Source organism: Anoplopoma fimbria, chromosome 3 (assembly GCF_027596085.1).
Source record: "Anoplopoma fimbria isolate UVic2021 breed Golden Eagle Sablefish chromosome 3, Afim_UVic_2022, whole genome shotgun sequence".
Classification (NCBI taxonomy): Eukaryota; Metazoa; Chordata; class Actinopteri; order Perciformes; family Anoplopomatidae; genus Anoplopoma; species Anoplopoma fimbria.
Window position 1 is genome coordinate 18,639,860 of NC_072451.1, and position 20,460 is coordinate 18,660,319.

At 41.1% G+C, this 20,460-nt stretch overlaps 1 protein-coding gene across 1 annotated transcript in view; it reads left to right on the plus strand.

Moving 5' to 3' along the window:
- ece2a (endothelin converting enzyme 2a) overlaps positions 1–20,460 on the plus strand; it is a 65,065-nt gene that overhangs the window by 42,120 nt on the left and 2,485 nt on the right. The window lies entirely within an intron of this gene.

Consider the following 20,460-nt stretch of genomic DNA (forward strand, 5'->3'; position numbering starts at 1 on the left):
GGGAAGGTGTAGCTCAGGAGAACTGTGGACCCTTACAATTGAAAATAGATTATTACCCGGGTGTATTATAGGGATTTTACTGTCAATTTATCTTTTCATTTTATCTTTCTTATACTTTACTGTGCATTTGTTTGTTAATCCAGGTGACACAAGATAAGCACAACCTGGTAGGGAAGGGGAAATCCGCATTATAGTAAATGTGTGAAAAATCCTTGTATGCCACTGTAAAATGAAGTGAAGTACTCTCCTTGAAGAAGGTAAGTAGACCACGCAAATCTCCCAGAAGTGTGTGAGTGACTGAACATGCTGGGATGTTTTTATACTCCTGGGCTTATTATACCATATCATTGTTAGTCAGTCTGTATACTGAAGTAGTTCCCAATCTTTTCTGTCAAACCTACCTCCACATCACTGTCAGATGAGTTCAAGTACCCCTTCATTAACACCTCACGTCATTTCCTAAATGTGCTCTTTTGAAATGATTTTAAGCTGGATGTTATTTAAGACTATTAATTATGTAAAAGTATACATGGTTACCACCTATTTTAAGACATTATCAATGTTGTTAAAACTTAGTCCCTTTTTTCTTTTTGTTTAAGTTTGCCTTTTTACAACCACTATATTTATCCATCAGCTATCTTTTTCAATTTCTCTGATCAAAATACGTGGCAGTGACCAGTATTTTCCTGGTGTCTTCACTGGTTGCCTGGCAATCTGTTGTTTTTACACTTCAGTTTTTATAAGTATTAAATAAACAGGAGAATGTGTTTATTAGAGGTGCTGGTACTCAGATTTCCTCTGGACAGAGCCTGGCTAGCTTTATCACCTTCCTAAAGCTGCTAAGTACTGTAGTGCTATTGTTCTACATTTTAGGCTGTTCTTGTTATTTCGTCCAACCCGCTATAGCTGCTGTTATCATGCAGTCCAGTAGATTGTTGATGGTTGGTCCTGCCTTTAGTTTCATAGACTGGTAAAATGGAAAGAAATAGGGCAAGCCAGACGATAAGATTATCCTAGTTGTTACAAAGAAATGCATCTCTGTTTCTTTGTTTGGCCCTTTTAATATCATTCCTTTATTATCACTCCTGAGTTTAAGTATTCAAAACAGTGGCATACATACAGTTAACGTGCACAAATGAGTGCCATCACAAAGAACCATACACAAGTCTACTTACATCTCTGTTTCCATATTACAGCCAGGCAATTAAACAAAACCTTTGTATTATTTATACAATGTGCGCAATTCCTCAGTTGGTAGCAGTGTCTGGATTTTCTTCGATAGGATGCACTCCTTCTCTCCCCCTCTCTGCCTCCATCCGTATCTTTTCTCTTTTGTTCTTCGATCATACAGTGTTAGAATGCAGGAGAATCGATACAGACACTTTTCTCTCATTAAGGCCTTTCATAGTCAGAGAGGAGGGAGAGGAGGAAAAGGAGGCTCGACTGACATGCTCTGCGTTCACTGTTTCGTTCTCCCGTTGAAAGTTATAATTCCTATTGAGGAGAGTTTAGGAGGTTGGGTTTGTTTTGCGTTGTTTCAAGTCAACACCCCGTCATGATTATGTTTGTTTCTACTGACACATTATGGAGAATGCGTACTGTCTTTATATTGAAAAGATGAAGGAATCATGCAAACATACAGGCTTATGTTCATTAGAGAGCTATTACTCCAGAGTTGATGGTATGGGCCCTGCGATAGTCTGGCGACCTGTCCAGGATGTACCCTGCCTTCAACTTAATGTCAGCTGGGATCGGCTCCAGACACCCTGCGACCCTGACCAGGATAAGCGGTTAAAGATAATGGATTGTATTGATTGATGGTATGGGCAATGTGGATGAAAACATCGGTCTGACATAACGGGATCGACCACAGACCTGTTTTTTCTTTACATTGCATGTGTGTTTGGATATCTGGGGAATCAGATATACCAGAGGCATCATTGTGCATGTATGAGAGAACGAAAATGTTTGTTTGTGCGTCTGCGCATCGGTGTGTGTGTGTGAGTTTCTGGATAGATAGGACCCAGTCAACTGTGAAAACGGCCTTTCTCCAAACAGCAAGTCAATCAAGCCTGCAGTTGGGTCGTTTTCTTTCCTCTGCTGCCTTCTATTTTTCCTCTCTCTCCTCTCCCCGAACCTTTCACTGTCCACTGAAGGCTGGCTCGGGTCAGTGGCTCATCCTTGTGATCTTCTATCTGGCTGTCCTCCAGTCCCACAGCGGACACACACAGAAGACTGCTAAGAAACAGATTTATTTTCTACTGGCTGAGGTCCACACAACATTATGCTGGTTCTATCTCAAGTGACCAAAATGACCTCCTCATTTTTGAGCTAATTGACCAGAGCAGACAACTAATGTAACAGATATTGGCTGCTTAAAGGAGTGGTTGAAGCGGGCAGAGATCGCTGATTTGGACTCCTGAGGCTTGACCCTTTCGCCAGAAATAGACTTGTTTCCTACAGGTACAAACAGATCATGTAACTCACCAATTGTCAGCTGCTGAGTTCTCTTAGGCACCGCTTTGAAGAGACATTGGCAAAAGCTCCTGCAGGCTCTGAGCTCTCAGATCTACCCCTGGTTTCATATGTATTTGTCAAAAAATTAATTTAGTCCGTTTTAGTGTGTTGTTTTTCTCAACAGAGTTAAAGGTGTTAAATTCAAAATCCAGAACACACCTACTGCGTCCATATGGCTCTTAACATGTAGACTGCTGTGCCGGTAGCACGCAGCTATCAGTGTTGACAGAGCTGACAGAGCTGACACTGTTTATAGGGGGATCCGGAGGGTAGGTGCTATATTAAAGGTGCGATATACTGGATTCAGAGCATTAATAAAGCAACAAACAACTATTTGCTTCGTGAAGATATAGTGGAATAATGTCTAACTGAGCCGAGAATTAAGTCACTCTCACTCTGTGTGTGTTGTTATCAGAGCTTCTCCTTGATTTCTTGACATTGACTGGCTGGCCGTGCTTGCTTTTAGTGCATGTTCATGCATGTGAGAATGCCCCACTGCTAACAACTCTGCTGCTCCGGTAAAACGCTGATAAAACTGCCCCAACCGAGCTCTGTTTGTTGCGAGCCGCCGTCTCAGCCGTTGCCATGTTGACAGCCGTTGAGAAGCAATAGAAATTCCCACAATATCATATATTGCATCTTTAATGCTCTAAATATCAACACACCCTTTAAATAACTTCCAGTAGTTTTTGTGTGGTTGTGGAGGGGGAGTAAATTTTGAATTTGATTTTGCTCAAATGTTAACAATTGTCAAAACGGTCAGCAGAGGCCAAGATCTCCTGATTTTAATCCCTAATATGGGTCCCAAACAGCTGATTCCTAAACATCCAATAATGCAACTTGATGGCATGTTGTCACTCCCTGCCTAGTCCAATGCCTGCATCTTTCAAACCCCTTGAGATATGTTTTAAGACATATGAAAATACTCCGCTGGCATTAATCATTTGTGTTACTTTTGCTATATCTAGGCCAGACAGGAAGTTTTTATGTATTTTTATCACTGGAATGTGTAGACAGAAGTCTTTCTGATCCCCTGGCCTCAATAATTTAACCTTAACCCTGACCCACAAGGATTAGGAGGTTCATGATGATGGTGTGTCAACTCATTTAGGTGCACCACCTGGTTTATCTCACCAAATACTTAATGACTATATTTTCAACTTCATTCCTCCTCTCTCTATTACTCATTCTCTGATATTTTTCATCTCATTTTATGAAACTAAACACATCATCTTTAGAGCCCTCGGCCACCACCCTTTGTCTTTAATCTTATCTCCTCCTCTTTCCTCTCTTTCTCCCATCCATCTCATCATTGTTTTATGCTAGGCATCCTTTACACTCAAAGCCAGTGTGTTCTGCCAGATGTCTAGGGATCCCACTGTTGAACAGCTGGCCGCTGGTGCTACAGACAAGCACACTCATGCATACACCTACTTGAATGGACATGCATCAAAACATCATGCATGTTTCTGCACAGAGACAACACAGATATCAGCCTGTGTCCAGCAGTGTCACAGCTCAGGATTTCTAGATGGATTTCTTTGCATTTCTTTTGCTCTGAAAAATGTTCTTTGCGTAAGGCAGCGTGGCGTCACACTTTACTGCTTCTTGACAACCTCTAGATAATTATACTTTTATTTAACATACACCACTCATCCTGGAAGAAGCGTGACCATGCGACAGTGACTTCATCCGCAACACAGTAGCTGCAAGCAGCTGTCTACAGGCTTTTTGGCAGACACAATATTGTATATTTGAAAAAATATAGTGAAGCGATGAAAAAATATGTAAATGAAGTCCAAAGAAATGCCCTAATGTCTGCTTTCCTCTGGTATAAATAGCTTTAGCAGATCTAGGGAACAAAAATATTTTTTGCCTTGGACTTGGATATTAAGCGGTAAATTGCACATTTTAAATTACTTTATTATATTGCAAGGCCTCATTAACTCGAAAAGTTATTTCATGTTCAGAGTGTCTCCCTTTTGCAGATGGCAGACTTACATTTGAACCTCATACAATTACATTAGCTTTATGGCCTTGCCACAAGTTAATAAAGACAACATTTTTTATCAAGATAATTAGCCACTATTGACTGTAGATGCAGATACGTATTTGAAATCACACTGCTATCACATCACGAACACAGATCATCTAAATAAGATTACACGTGACCAAACAGGTGGATGGAAAGATGTCAGTTTGCTACAAACAGATACTTTCAGTATCACTCAAGATTTTTTAGGGGGTATTTGTATGTTTCATTGGACAGAAGTGGAGTTATGTAATACTCCCAATCAGTTAATTAAATCGCCTCCTTCAGTTTCGTCAGACTGAATTCAATGCAAACCTTTTATCCAGTCGTCCACAGAAACAGTAATGCCGGAGGCAACAGCAGAGCACGGTTTGCCTCATCTTGGTTTGACGATTTAGATGATCTCTCTGCTCATCTCTCCTTTTTGCTACCTGTTTATTTCTGTTCTGGGACTGAAACATTTCATCGTAAAGTATAAAAGCAAATAACAAAACCAAACTGTAAATAGGTTATCTGTGGGGTATATTTGTACTCATGTTCTTAAGCTAGTCTGTTTCATTTTAGATCTGGTTCCTAGTTGGCAAAATACTGTTACGTTCTTATGCTAAAAATCATCCTTCATTTAACCCCTTATCTCAATGTAATTTTAAATCCCTGTCTTTGCCAGTTAAAGTAACTGATCCCAAACAAGATAAATCCTGCACATAACCCACTTGTAAATCTTCTTTTGTTTCTACAGGTTGTAACATTAATTAAGCTACCACTAAATACTGTAGTGTTAACCAAGATAATTAAATTAATTCAGATTCAGTACTTGATTCGGATTTGCCAAAATGCCATCAAACCACAACCCTTCATGTGGTTCAGTGCTCATAGGGAAACCACATACACACATGAACTCAATAAGTAACTGTATTCAAATTATCTTTGTGTATGAAGTTAATAACTAATTTCCTGTTTGCACATCTTTGCTTTCAGCTTTAATTACATTCCACACACTTGTGTTTGTGTTGCAGCCATAATGTAAAAGGTTCGACTGAACTCCATGCTGCAGTTAGTCAGAGGTATTGCGTGAATAAGTGTGTGTGTGTGTGTGTGTGTGTGTGTGTGTGTGTGTGTGTGTGTGTGTGTGTGTGTGTGTGTGTGTGTGTGTGTGTGTGTGTGTGTGTGTGTGTGTGTGTGTGTGTGTGTGTGTGTCCATCCATCTGTCCTATGGTGCTCCCTGCCAGTTGCTGCCCATATTGTCTGTCACTGACTGTAGTACACAACATGCTCCAAGGCTCTCCATGTGACAGCAGTTAAATAGACAAACCCAGCAGGCTGCAGTCCAACTTCAGCCAGGGAGAGATTAGAGAGCTAGATGGAAATGAGGAGGGGGTGGTGAGTGTGCAGGAAGACGTTACGGGGTAATCAAATGTAGTCCAAAGGCTGGTCGGTCTGTCATTTCTAGGAAACTGCCTTTTATCTGGACATCTGCAAATGTTTGTGTTAGTCTTGTATTTACCTACCGACAGCGAGCGCTGCTGCCTTGTTATTTTCTTAGTAACAAACAAATTAAGCCTTTTACCACTTCCCTCTCTTTGCTCATATTATTTGTAATTGAGTCTGTTTGTGTGTTTGTTACATGGCCAATGGCCGTTATCTTGAAAAGGTGATTCATATAACCTCCTGCAGTGAATTGACACACGTGCAGTCACATTCATGTTTTTATCTTATAAGGCCTCGTTTTTTTCCCCCTCTGTTGACCATAAATCATCAACACTACATGCATAACATGAACACTTAGCCAATACGTAAACTTAGTCTCACCTAGACCCTCTACACACGTATATCTTATATAAAAATGTCCTCTCCTGAATCGCAAAATAAAGATTGGTCCTCAGAAGATAAGAGCAGTCGAACAGAGACAGAGAGAAAGAGTGTAACTCTGTGTTTGGCTGTAGTGGCAGCCATCATCCATCACAGTGATTATATAATGTTTGCCGTTCACGGCCAACAGACGAGTGAGATGAATGTAAATGAGGCGGCTTCCTCCTTTTCTCCAATGTGGAATCAGGTTTACTATCCCAAAAAATCCCAGGAGTAAACCAGCCCTGGTCAGACGGGATGTAGGTTACAGTGAATTGTGCCTTGTAGTTCTGGTGGCTGGTGAGTTGTGTTGATGCTTGGATAATATTCGTGTTTGAGCCACACCACTTTCTACTTTCTATCCATTTTGTTTTCTCTCTCCTCTCCCCGAATTAATACATTTTTTTATTTATTTTTTGCTTCTCTAACCTCACCTCCCTCAGCCTCTCTTGCAACAAAATCTCCACCACCCGACTCCTGAGTCTGTTCCAGGGCCTGTTTCCATAGCAACAGGTTACCATGGAAACTAGGTGACAGTGCAGTGCATCCCATCGTGCCATCGCCAGGCGATAGGTGTACCGAAAGGGAAAGTTTGTTTTGTCCGCCTTGTGTTTACCGAAATCAATATGAAACTGCAGGTTTGATTTCACACTTTGAATATGCATTTTAAACCTACATGGAAATTCTTATTATATTAATAAGTGATGCTTACATTCATGCAATTTTAATAAACTTTGACAGACAATTTTAGTAATTTTAAACCTCCAGATCTTATCAGCCTCCAAATATTCAACGGATGAGTGAATCCTGAATCCTGAATCTCTATTAAATACAGTGTTTGAAACAGTTAAATCCATGTTCATGGTGTTCACCTGACATTTGTCCAATACATCAAATCTCTGAATCACATGCTGACCCACTTCAGAATTCCGATTGTCCATCTATTATCTGTGATATTTCCCTTTTCTCCCTTTTCTCCCCTCTCAATCTTTCTCCTATCTTATGAAATCTTCCCTTTCATGTCTCTCTGAGCCTCTGTGTGGTGTACAGAGAGACATCCAAGGGCTTGAAATAACTACCACTTGCCAAATGATGCAATTATACCGAAAAAGCAAAAAATGGACTCTGCTTTTATGTCGCTTCAAAATTTTGAAATAGACGGGAAAAAAGGGATAACAGCAGGGTGTTCAGAAGACAAAGCTACTCACATGTAAAGGGAGGGAGGGCAGGGGAGAATGTTTTCCTGTCTTACATGTTCAGAGCAGTTATAATGCTCCAGAGTGCCTTCGCTTTGGGACCACTGTATGTGGTCAGTTTGCTCATTTGGACAGTATGGATATGAAAATTAGAGTTTTGTTTATAGCCAAATTATTGCCCAAGTACTTAATTATGAAAAACAACAGCCTGGGGCCACGTTGGATTTTCACAAAACAATCACAGCTTCTTGAATCCGGTCCCCCATCAGACGGAGAGAGATGGAGTGACAGACAGAGGGACTAAAAAAAAGAGTGACAGATTAGCAGTACACAAACCAACAGAAGGTGCGACAGAGTGATGGAGCGACCGTGTTACGCCTGCTGCCAAGGTGGAATCAGCTCTTGCTACTACCAAAATGTTTTGATTTACTCTTATGCAAAATCATCTGTACCGATGTGTACAAATGAGTCAGCTGCATCAGAACTGCAAAGTAAAGCTTGTATCGCATGGAAAGTGTTACTATCTTTTTCCCAGTCAAAGCAGTACTTTATATCAGAGGATGGAGGGTGCAATGGGACCTTAGTGGGTGAGCTTCAGCCCACCGATCTACTGCTCTACAGCCGACCTGGTTTGAGGCACGTGATGAGACGCTGCTGTAGCATTTTACAGAACTGCATTTTCTGCCTACAGGATCCACTGCTGTCACAAAAATAGCTCCAAAATAGTAGCAACAGTTCACCAGTACTTAGCACGATTCAGGTCACTATTGAGTGTCTGTTGAATTGAATGTGACATTTTAAGGTAGGCCAAAGCAGCTCACAGCAGTGAGCATTTGATTGTTTGTTGGGGTTACTCGCTGGATGGGCCAAAAACAGTAACTAGGAATGAGGTGGTTTACATTTTTCGAGTCATTTTTAGGCGCTCAGCTTGTCGGCTGTTGATGATTTTATTTTTTTTGCATGAGTTGTTTCGGGCTTTGATGTGCAGTGTTACTCTCTCCAGCTTTGATGCCGGTGGCAAGATGCAAAGGGATTTGTTCAGTCCCCTTTGGGATTAGCTCTGGGAAAAGCACTCTTGATGTTGTTTGTCATTACTGTCCATAGAAATCAGGCTAACATGCAATGGTGAAAATGTGCATTCAATTATACTAGCGGCATATCTGCTACATGCTACTCAATCAGAATCTGATTTGAAATTCAATTTTATGGTCTCCTAAGTAAAATGACTTTCCACGAGTTAGTCTATCAACTGTAATGTATGTATACTTTCCATTACAACTAACCACTAGATCATAGATTTACATACCCCAATGATTATTTTCTGGATTTTAGCACTACGCCACACATGATCATATTGATCCTCTTAAGTACTGAGGAGCTGTTCATAAGTAAAGTGAAGTGACTGAATGAAAAGTCTCCAGTTACTAGAAGCATATCACAATTTGTTCTAGTTTTCCTCAAGAAAGGACTGAGAGTTTACAAAGTTACCTAAGTTATCAAAAATGTAGCAGAGTACTGATGTGTCTTGTTCAATAGCTAAGCTTGGGAGAGAAAGCACTTACAGTAACACAACAAGCACCCAGCAGCAGCAGCAGTCTTCCTTGTTTTCTCTTTGAATTTTAAAAAGACAGAAAATAAATGATTCAATGTTTTAATGAATCATTTCAATAAAAAAGTTGTAATTGTGATACATAATTATATCGATTATTTAAGATTTTTCATCTAAAACCTAATATCTGTATTTAGGCCTCAGGTGCATCTTCATTGTCAAGTACCTCTTGGGTTTTCCCTCAACACTGTTGTATTCTAAAATAAACCTGATTCATAAGCTGGTTGATAATAAACAATCAGTAGCAATATCTTGTTTTTGATTTTCAAACAACACACACTAGCCCTTTCTAGTTGATGGACAGAAATAATTGTGTGGTCATTGTGTTATTGTATGAATAGATGATAATGATTGCCTAACGTTTTTTTTTTTGTTTTTTTGCTCATTATGGATTTATTGGTTTTGACACTCATCATACACACATCCATACATTCAGTGGTTGTTGCCTTTAAACGGAATTTTCAGTATTTTTCAAACTGGGTGTCGTTCTCACAAGTGTGTCAATTCTAACTTTGCAATTGCCACTTGTTTTGCAGAGATTCAAGAAACAAAATGGTTTGAGACATATTTCTTTTCCAAAATTAACATAGAAATTAGCCCCATGGATTAGCTATTGTAGCTAACTGCTAACAGCTGCACACACGGGTTTGTTTAAATGTTGGTTGCTGTTGTTTAAGCATCTGAGGATACTAGACTTAATTCACCAGCAGTTTAGTATCTTAAACTTGAGCGCTTGACTTAAATCAAATATGGAGTACTGTGGAAGCCATTAAAGCATTTTACTATGTGTGTGTTCACACTGTAAGCTTTGTGCTTGAGTCATTCATAGTTCTTTTTGGACCTGATGCTGCAGAACAATGGGCAGGGAATTCCTCTGGCTGTTAAGTTTTTAATAAAGCCTCATGCTGGTGAGTCAGTCCCACTCCAGTCATTTCAACATCAACTCCTACAGTGACTGCTGCTTTCAACTCACTGTGGGAGCCCAGTCCGACTAGTTGGAATTAGGAAAGCACCTCAGAGCTTCAACAGCCAGCCAGTCAATCAGCGTGGGCGTCCGAGTCCGCCCTGCTCAATGCCTCAACTCAACTTCATTCATCTTGATATTATTATTATTCCAGGCGTGTTTTATTTCACCAACGAGGTGTGTTTGAGCAGCAGCTGTCCAGACTACTGTTGGTTTTGCATTTTCAGGAGGGTCATCAGAGGTGTCAGAGTGGAGCCATCTTTCAGTAGATGTTGAGCATCGGGGCAGACTCTGTTCAGACTCCCTTGTTGGCCAGATGCCAGGACAGTACATCTTGCTTCAACAGCTTTGTTGACAGAGAGTACCTTTTAATTGTTTTATTTAATAAATACAGTATTGCATTAAGAGTGTTCTTTTGCTGCTACTTTCTATGGCTTGTAGGTAAGTGGGTTTTGGGCACATGGGACTTTGGGCAGACTTTGATATTTCTCATTTATCATATTTAAGTCTGAGGAAAATGAATCTGCACCTGCACACCCACACAGATGTCTTTGATTACTCTGAGTGGGTGGAGCTCTGCTGAGAACTACACATAACTCTATGTTGCACTCTATTATGTGCCAATATAAATGATAATGGAATAAGTTTTCCCTGCCGTATCACGTAATTGAGGTTTCCAGTAAGGCCAGTAAGGAATACATTACATAACTTTGTGTAACTTATAGTCTGCACCTCCAACTAGCATTTTTTGCCCCTCTTGTACTTTGCAGCCCTCACTGCTTCAATGAGGAGCCAGTTCCTTCTCTCACGCCCTCACATGCAGTACAGTCACACTACACTGGGCTTGAACCCATCACTTGTTCCCCTGAGTCTGCAGCTCTGACTGACTGACTGCGAAAGGCTCAAACACTAAGTAAGTAGAAGCACAGTTAAAGAGCAGTTTGATGATCTAGTATTTAATGAGTCTCGGCCTGGTTTTGTGGGAAGAGCAAGAGCTGCTTTATCATTTTGGCAGTATAACTGGAAAGGACAAGAGTGCTGTCTTGCTGCACATCGGCACAGAGTTGAAAGTTAATTGAAGTGTGGCCCGGATAGGTGAATTGAATTGAGTTGAACTATACAGGCTGGGAGTTGGGCGACATATTCTCTCATGTGTCTATATTTCAACAGCTGAATTCACACTTTTCATTGACTGAGAGATAAACCTTTTAATGTATCAAACCTGTGACTCTGGTGACCCAGCCGAAGCTTTTAAAATCAGTGTGCAACCTGTGAAAAACAGTCACCTTTCAAGCACAGTTGAAATATTAATATTTAACCAAGAACAAATTACAAACTGTTGTCATTCTCCATGAATAAAGCCTGCTGTACATTAAGCCCAGAAGGGACTCCATGCCATCCAGTGGAAAGCTTGCAGCCTTTGACACTAATTGGCTCCTTCTGTCTTGTTACACCATCATACACAGCTGCCAGCCTTGACAAATACTGTTGCTAATATTTGGGGCTTTTCTCAAGGGTCCAGCCCAAGAAATTACCCTGATGGCACAACTGGCCTCAACAACTAATCTGATGTAGGCTAATGTTTGTGTGAAACTCCTTGGTCCTCATTTTTAAATGTATATATAGTATATTAGCTTTGATTGCGACAGCTGATGTCACATTACTTCTGAAATGAAGAATTGTCCACAGTCTAATCAGAACTGACCAGGCAGCAACAAATTCAACAAGTTTTGCATTAGGAACAATCAACTGAGGCTGCAGCAAGATGAGCAGACTTGCTTTCTTGCACCCAAACTTCAAGAATAAATTAGCTGAAGTTGTTTAGTTTTTCTTTTTTTATATATATCTTTCTTTTTTTTTTGTCAGGTTGTTATGGAAACTGGCCCGCCCACGTCTGCAGCAGTGCTTTGCTGTACAGAAGTGTTTTCTACCTCTAATTCTCTCCAGAGTCACTAAGTGAATAGTTTTACTGATATTCAGCACAACTTGCATACTGACACTAGATAATCATCTTGGCATTTCATGTTGTGCTCTCTGGAGCCAGTGGCGCCCCCCTGGAATTGGTCATAGGAGATCAAATCTTGGTGGCACACCAAAACCACAGTGGTTGTATCAGGGTGGAGCCATTTTGTGTAGCCAGTACTGGATGTGAACCAGTGAAGGACAAAGTAAATGCACCAGTGTCCTTTGGCCAATCATGATTAATTGACCTGTTACTGTTAGTTTGTCTGACGAGCACCACCTCAAATTAATTGGTTTCCTTCAGAGGAAGTGAATCTTAGCTCCTCCTCCTCTCTCACCCCTTCAGAGGGAAACTGAAAAAAGCAAAGACAATTTACTAGCTGCACTCAAGAGTAAATGGGCCTCTCCATGATGATAGTATACTAGGTTTTTTTTTATTAGTCAAGCCAGCGAGGTAAAATAAAGGAGACCCACTTTTGCTTTTGTTGTAGGATGAGTCACTGAGAGGTCTCCAGTGGGTTGAGACCTGGGGGGAAGACTCACAGAGGGACACTGCTTGGCTGCAGTGAGTGCAAGGACAATAATAGAAGGTAATGACAGGAGAGGGTTTAATAAGAAGCTAATGTTAAACTGTTTTCAACCTGTTGAACGCTGTTGCTTACAACCCCGGCTACGCTAGTTTGCTGCCCTTGCCTCTGTACAGCAGTACAGTATTCAAGGCAAAAGGAATATAAGTTTAACATTAAATATAAGTTGAATACAAAATTTAAATTTAAGTAATTCAAACGGATGATTAAAGATCATCTATTAACCCACTTTAAGGTAATAGTTTGAATTTGTGAAAGCCCTATAGGCAATGCTGGGTGCCATTGTAGTCAATGCTAAGATGAAGCTTAGATGTTTCTTGTAATTGATAATTTAGGTATCCTGCTTTAAAAAGAGAGAGATAAAGTGAGAGTAACAGAGCCAACATTTTAAATATTAACCTCGGAGCTACCTCGGAAGAATGAAGGTGTTACAGGTGTCAATTTTGTGTCATGTAAAATTTACTTGGTCTCAGTTTTAGTGGCTCCCAGCACTATTGGCCCATTGAACAGACTGGAGTGTGTTAGTGTGCCTCTGGAACCTCCAACTGGCTATCCTGTCCCCCCTTCCCCATCCCACGGGAGACCCCTTCAGCAGCCAGACACACTGGCCCATTTTACTTCCCTCTCTGCCTCCCTCCTTCTCTGCTTCTCTTCCTTTGTCTCCCTCCGTCTCCAGCTGCTGCCAAACGCTTTATCTCCGTCTCGTCAAGCTCAGACTTTATTGAAGCAGTTGTTTCTGTTTTGGCTCTTGAATCTATCCATAATGTCTATCTCTATTGATTTATTTTTTTGTTTCTGTCCAAGCAGTTAAAATTGAATTGGCAGTTTATGGCTAAAAACTAATCACATAAAGTGGCAAAACATTAGCTGCGGTGTAAGTCGTAAGCGGCAAGTGTTGCTAAATAGAGAATGGCTGCAATAAACTAATTACCCATCCGCTGCTGATGCAAGTCTACCCACAAGAACTTAATGGATAATTACATATAAGTTCAAGCAAGGGCTTGATAAGTGTAATAAGTGTCCTGGGCTTTAAAAGGTAGCGTTTGATTTAGAGACGGAGGAAACAGAGGCGCAGAGGGAGCAAAAGGGAGCCAGCCAGAAAGAGGGGAACACCCTCCCTCCTTTTTACTCTTCCTGCGTCGAAGCCAAACATGTCACTGTACCAGCTGCTCACGTTTTGCTCCAGTTTCTCTGTGGCTTTTATTCCTCTGAGTTTTACAATTTTTTTTAAACTGTTCTGAAAGGCAGATGAGTTTATTAATTACACATTTGCTGATTCTGCGCCTTCCCATCCAGTACAAAGTGTTTCACAAAGTCTGCATAATTTTTTCATCATACTGAACCAAGAATAGCAAACATTGCAGTGAAATGCTGCTCTTCTATCTGTGACTGCTATCAAGTAGTGCCCGTGGATGAGGAAAGTTTTTACAGTATCAAGTGCAAGCAAAATGCTCAAACACACACACACAGGGTTGTGTGTGTGTAGGCATTAAATTCAGTGCAAGGATGCTGGGAGCATGACAGTGGGCGGATGTGGGAGTCTGAAGTGTGTCTCTGTCTTTCTCCGCCGGTGTGAAAAGTAGTTCAGTAATTAAAGCAAACCTCTCTCCTGTCCCCAATGGAAAGGAAGGCAGAGAAGGTGAGGAGGCTGTGAGGGGGAGTAGGAGAGATACAGAAGAAATGAGAGATAAAAGCCGGAGACGGTTATTTTTGATGAAAAGGGTAGAAAGGGAGGTTTTAAATTTAGCTTGGCATGCCAGATTGCCGTGAGGGGTGAATGTGGCAGCTGAATGCGAAGATGCTGACTGGTTAGACGGGGGTCCACACACAGGCACAGACATAACACGCACACACTGACACTGACATGACATTAACATTAACATTACATCTCTTAGCATGGGCACGCTGTTGAAAATTTGCCTGAAGACGGGAATTTCCCCTAATTTTAAAGGAAATGACCAAAGCACAGCTTTCATTTGTATTCATGTTGAAGAAGCACTTTGTAAACAGATCAGTGACCAAGTTCACGGCTATATTTATTGAACTTTAGCATTCGTCTTTATTGAACTTTAGCATTCACTTAAAGTCAACCTGCTAATAAGGCTGCTGAGAAAGACTTTTCTGACACAGTCATGCATGTCGGCAGACTGAAAGAGCCACAAATCCCAGTGAATGTTAATTTCCACTGTAGACATTCACTGTAGTTTTGTGTTGTTTGAGCTGTGTTGTCTTATCACTGCTGCTCGTTATCAAAACTTCCTGGCATTCTCCTAGTCTAACGAAGGCGTGAGCTTCACTGTTCCACTGCCTGGTGTTTTTGGTTTGAGAGGTGTTTTTGTTCTGACCTACATACGTTACCGTGACCAGCACTAAACTTTTGTCTCCATGACAACGTGAGGTGTGAGAGGGAGTGATGCGCCTACTTGAAAGCCAGGATGTTGTTGTCTTCCTACGATATCCTGAGCCTCCACAAGCCCACACGATCTGATTTATATCAAAACAATTTTTCAAGAAGGTATCAAGCCTGGAAATCTGCATTTTGAATCAGCGTCAGCTTTGTCTGTAATCATAACTCAAGCCATTTTTTTTGTCCTGGCAGGGCAAGGGTGGATGGATGTTGAGGGAGAGAAGAGAAAAGGTCTCTGATGTATAATTTATCTATGCAGTGGGTGGGTGGAGGTGACGGGGTGTGAGCTGGGTGAGGAGAGGGGAGGACAGGAGGGTAACAGAGAGGTAATTTAGGGTGGTAGAGGTGGGTGGGCAGAATAGAGGAGGCAGGGAGTTTGAGGTTTGAGAGAGGGAATCCAACAATAGACGTTTTCCACGTTATCCGTCACTGTTCCAAGTACTGTAGGTCTTCCTGTATGATAATGTGTCTGTATAAATGAATAAGTGTGATCACAGTCATGCATGTTTATTATGTTGTTTTTCTCTTGTGCATATGGTGCACCTATACTTAGAAAAACTGCTATTATCTTTTTGAAAAGTGTTTTCTAATAAAAAAAATATATTTTTAAGACATGTTGCTGAGGAAGACACTTTGCTTGTGCAGAAACAGCCCACTCGCTCAGGCAAATTTATACTCGCTTCTTCAGGGCAGATGGTGTCTTAAAGCGTTTGCACATTTGGCTCTTGAAGGCAGGAGTTTGGAGGAGGGGGAAGAGAAAAATAAGGGTTAAAATATGGATGAAGGGATGAAGGTAGCAAAGCAGGATGTTGCACCCCTGAAGGGAAGAGCAGGAGAGCAGATCTGCTTTGTTAGGAGACCGGCGTTGAGACCTCATTCTCTCACCCTTCCTCCCTCCCATCTTTATTATCTTACCACCCCTCCTTTTTGAACTCCTCGTTCCTCTCACCCACTCATCTCTTCGTTTCTCTGTTTCCTCAAGACGTCTACACGTTTTTGCCATTCACATGTCAGGCTGCGGGGTATCGGTAAGGTGAAGTGGAAAGGAAGAGAAGCGGTTGATTTCAAATGCACATTCATTCAGGGAGGGGCTGCAGTGAGGGGGTCTACGGAGCTACATGAGGCCAGTAAACAACAGCATAGAAGATGGGAGGGAATTTATAAACTATCAAAATATGACCTAAATAAAAAGTACAACATCCCTTTTCTCTCTGCCCCAGTTCAAGTATTTGTTCGTACTAGTATGTTTTAGGGCTGCACAGGCTGCATAGCCATGTGTGTGTGTTAGTGTGCACAAGTAGTATATGTGTGTGGGTGTGTGTGTACAGTATCTCTAAGGGAGACCGTAGGCAGTGGTCCATACAAGTCTGCTGACCAGCGATAGCACTCTGTTGTTGTCTCTACCCACTGATCAGTTCTGCCTCACCCACAGGGAGGTGGGTGCGCACACAAACAAATGTACATGGAGGATCCACCTCTGCTCGCCTCTCAATAATCATCCCCCCGACTAAAGCCTCCATTTCTGGTTCAGAATGGGCACAAAAATAACAAAACAATAACCGCTTTTTAGTGGGCAAGCCACAGTGTTGTTGATTCTCCCACGTTTTGGATTCAATGCCGGGACGGAGTGAAAGATATTTTTTTGTCTTTTGAGATGATCACTGTGTCATATAAGGTGACCATAGAGTTATAAACATTATTGTTTATTGATCAAGAAGCATAGCAGACTACACATTGGACCCTTACAGTTATAGCCTGCAGTCCTTCACGACTTGGTGATCGGGTGTAATTTAGGAACATACAGTATGAATCTGCTACAGCTTTTGTGGCTTTTTGTAACTTGTAGATGGGCAGTTAAAGGTTAAATAAAGAAATTGATTGACATTAGATTTTTTGAGAAAGTGAAAGTCAATCTACAGCCCAAAATAATGATAAATGAATTAATGACCAGCCTAATATTTATCAGCCATTCTCTCTCAAACTCTGTTTCAAAATGAGGAGTGAGTCGAGTTGGTCCTGCAAGCCACTTAGCGTGTGATTGATTGTCTAGAGTCAGCTCAGACAGGTTGAACTCATTTCAAACAAAGAGAAAAATGAAACGCCACAAATAGGTATGTTGATGCAGGAGAATTTGAACAATGATACTGTGTTCGCTCACAATCTCAGATGAACCCAGATTACGTAACACGAAAGTCCTACAGAGCGATATCACAGATTAAGATGTGACCACCAGCCACCCTTTCCTCATCTGACTATGATGAATATTATTATGCAGTCCAGTGTGAGCAGGAAGACAAAGCAATGAATAGGAGAAATTGAGGACACAGAGAAATGTCATTCTCTTTGGATCGACAGCTTCTCTCTGACTATTGTCAGAAGGTCAGGCGGGGACTTGGACTGACATATACAAAGTTATTATTTCAAAGGTTTAGACAAGTTCAATGGTTTCACCCAGTACAAAGACTGTTCCTTCTTAATTCTTCATGGGGTGATCACAAAAAGGCCAGACATTGTTCTGATAATATACTTAAATATACTAAAAAGTTGATTGCCACATGACGAAATATTTAGAAAAATGAGACTAGGAATATTAGGTAGGATCAATAGAATACCTCTGATTCACATCCAATAAAGAATGATTGATATTACAATATGGTTGACCATCTCAAATGGCCGGGGTATTACCTGGAATTCCTCATGGGGATCTGAACTCCGGATCTCATGTTTCTTCTTTGTTGCTGTGCACTCAAGACAGGTCAGGTCACTCAGACACGAGCTCCTTCCACAACACTGAATAATTCAGGAGAGGCCATGATGCAATGTTTGTGTTTGAGTGTGTGTGTGTATGTTGGATATGGTTTCAAGTGTGTGAAAGATGGGCGCTTACAGAGTGGTTTCCTCTGTGCTCTTGGAGAAGCCCTGTGGCCCACTTAGGATCAGTTTACAGATGTTGGACTGAGAGTGGATTTAAAAAAATTGACTCAGTGTTTTGGGATGCAGACCCCCCCTCCAGTGATTGGGTGTAGCAGCCAGTGAGCCCTCCTCCACCTGTTGATTCTATTAGATATTCTACATTAGGCACATTTTTAGATACATTACAGCTTGTTACTATTACTTATAATAGCTTGCTATCTTTTATGTGCATGAAACACTTGTTTATCTGCAGCATTCAGAGCACAACATTACATTGGAACAAACCTGCCACTGTCGATCCTTTATCATAGTAATGACACCACTCTGATGTGTGGGTAGATGATTTACATAGTGCCAGAGCTGTCCTCGTAGTACCCCTGTTGATATACATACAGAATTTGTATAAATATGACTCACCACACACTTGAGCGTGATAATCTCGGTCAGTAATGTATCCTGATGATACCATGATGTCAGATGGGGTAATGTCTGTGTCAGCTTGTTTAAAATGTCCTTAAATAACAGAATTTACTGTTCAAGCTGTCGTCAAACTACTAGCCGAGCTAAAAAACAGTCACTGTTGTGGCCAAAGCAGTTTGCTGTAGGTCAGTGTCGTCTTGGATTGCAGTGACGTCAGTACTCCAGTCACAGGTGTCATAAGGCTCTGGAGTTACACTGCACACGTACAAAGTGTGCGGACCATACATCTCAGTGTCATGAATAATGGCTTAAGGGTGAGGTAAGGGTGATGAACTTTGTTAACTCCCACCTTGGTTTACTCACTCACCAAAGCCTCCGGAGGGCTCCACCTGTACTGTAATTTGACTGTTTTGTTGTTCAAGCAATCTGACATGGCCTTCGACGAAACTGTCATAATGTATTTTTAAGGGAAAGGAAAAGATGTGCTCATCGGGAGGGTAAAAAAGATCCCCATCTCTGCAGTTTTACTGATTTTTTTATTGTTGCCTTTTTTAGCTAAATATGTTTGGTTTTATAGCACACATATTTACTGTACGGTTCAATATCAAGAAAGGGAGAGGACTCGTTGAGGCTTATTTTGTACACACATTTGAGGAAGGTTAACAGTTAGCCTAGCGCTGTCAAAAGCAATATAATATGCCTTTAAACGACTTCTAAACTGTGTTGTGTCTTATGTATGTTGCACCTGTAGAAACTTAAAAGGTGGCAGTGTGATTCAGCGAGCAGTAAGCTTATTCTGTGAGCCATTTCTTGACGAACAACATCTGTTCATATTATGGGGTTGAGTAGCAGTAATTCGCTCCATTTTTTTTGGTTATCGTCATGGCTTCAATTCTGAATCTGTCAACTCTCTGCCATGTTTTTGTCAGGCACTTCCTAAGGTAGATCACCCTGAGCTTTACTCTCCCACTGCTGTGCATTATATTACTCATTTCATCCCATATTCGACGACCCCTCCACCCTTACTCTCGTTTTTCCTCCGTGTCACAGTGGAGGGTGAATAATTCATTCATTCGGGCTGCTTGCTGGTGGAGATGAATCATGTGAGAAGAGCAGGATAAACGTGCTCGTATCAGAGCAACTCCTCCCCCCAAGGACCCCAGGACAGCATGGGGGGGGACACTGTGCCCCTTCACAGCTTTATAGACCATACCTACTCCGTCCTACAGGACATTACCATTCCAGCTTTCATGAGCTTAACACTAGCTCGTCTGCCTTTAAAGATCAGCCATCCACCGAGACCATGCAGCAGCCCCTCACTATACATACTATATATACAGTCTAATGCATTAGGGCCTCCCTGAATTAGCTCATTAATTATGTCTCAGAACAGTTCGAACATTTTTATATTTAGTTCACTAATCCCTTGCAACAATAAATGTCCATGCAGTTTTTATTGCTTATGTAATATTTAAAATGAACAACAGTGATTCACAACAGCCTTCAACTGTATGTCACAGATCTTCATCAGTGGATTTCACATTTGACATTTTAGATGGTCTGAAATCTTCCATAATTGTACAGGATTTAGCAAAAGTTTTGCAAGTTTCAGGTACAGTAAGTCTCAAGTCCCAAGTCAAGACTACCCAGTCCCAAGTGAAGTCTAAGACCATAACTTTGATTTTATGGTCCCAAACAAGTCATTACGGGATTAGAAACAGTAGCAACGTTAGGCGGACTTTACTGCTGGCCTCCAACGTTACAGAGCTTACATTAGAAACAGTTCATTTTAAAAGACAACCTTTAGGCTACCAAATCTTTAATACAACAATTGTGTTACCATGCTAGCCGCGTTGAGAGCTCATTTATTTCATATTTTCAAATGGTGCCACTAAATACTCCTCCCTTCTCCCACACACACTTACGTCTCTGGAGAAACGTCCTGCCTGAGTCAAACTAAATGTGTTTCTGCATGCTTGTGTTTGTGTAAATTTTCACATTCTGT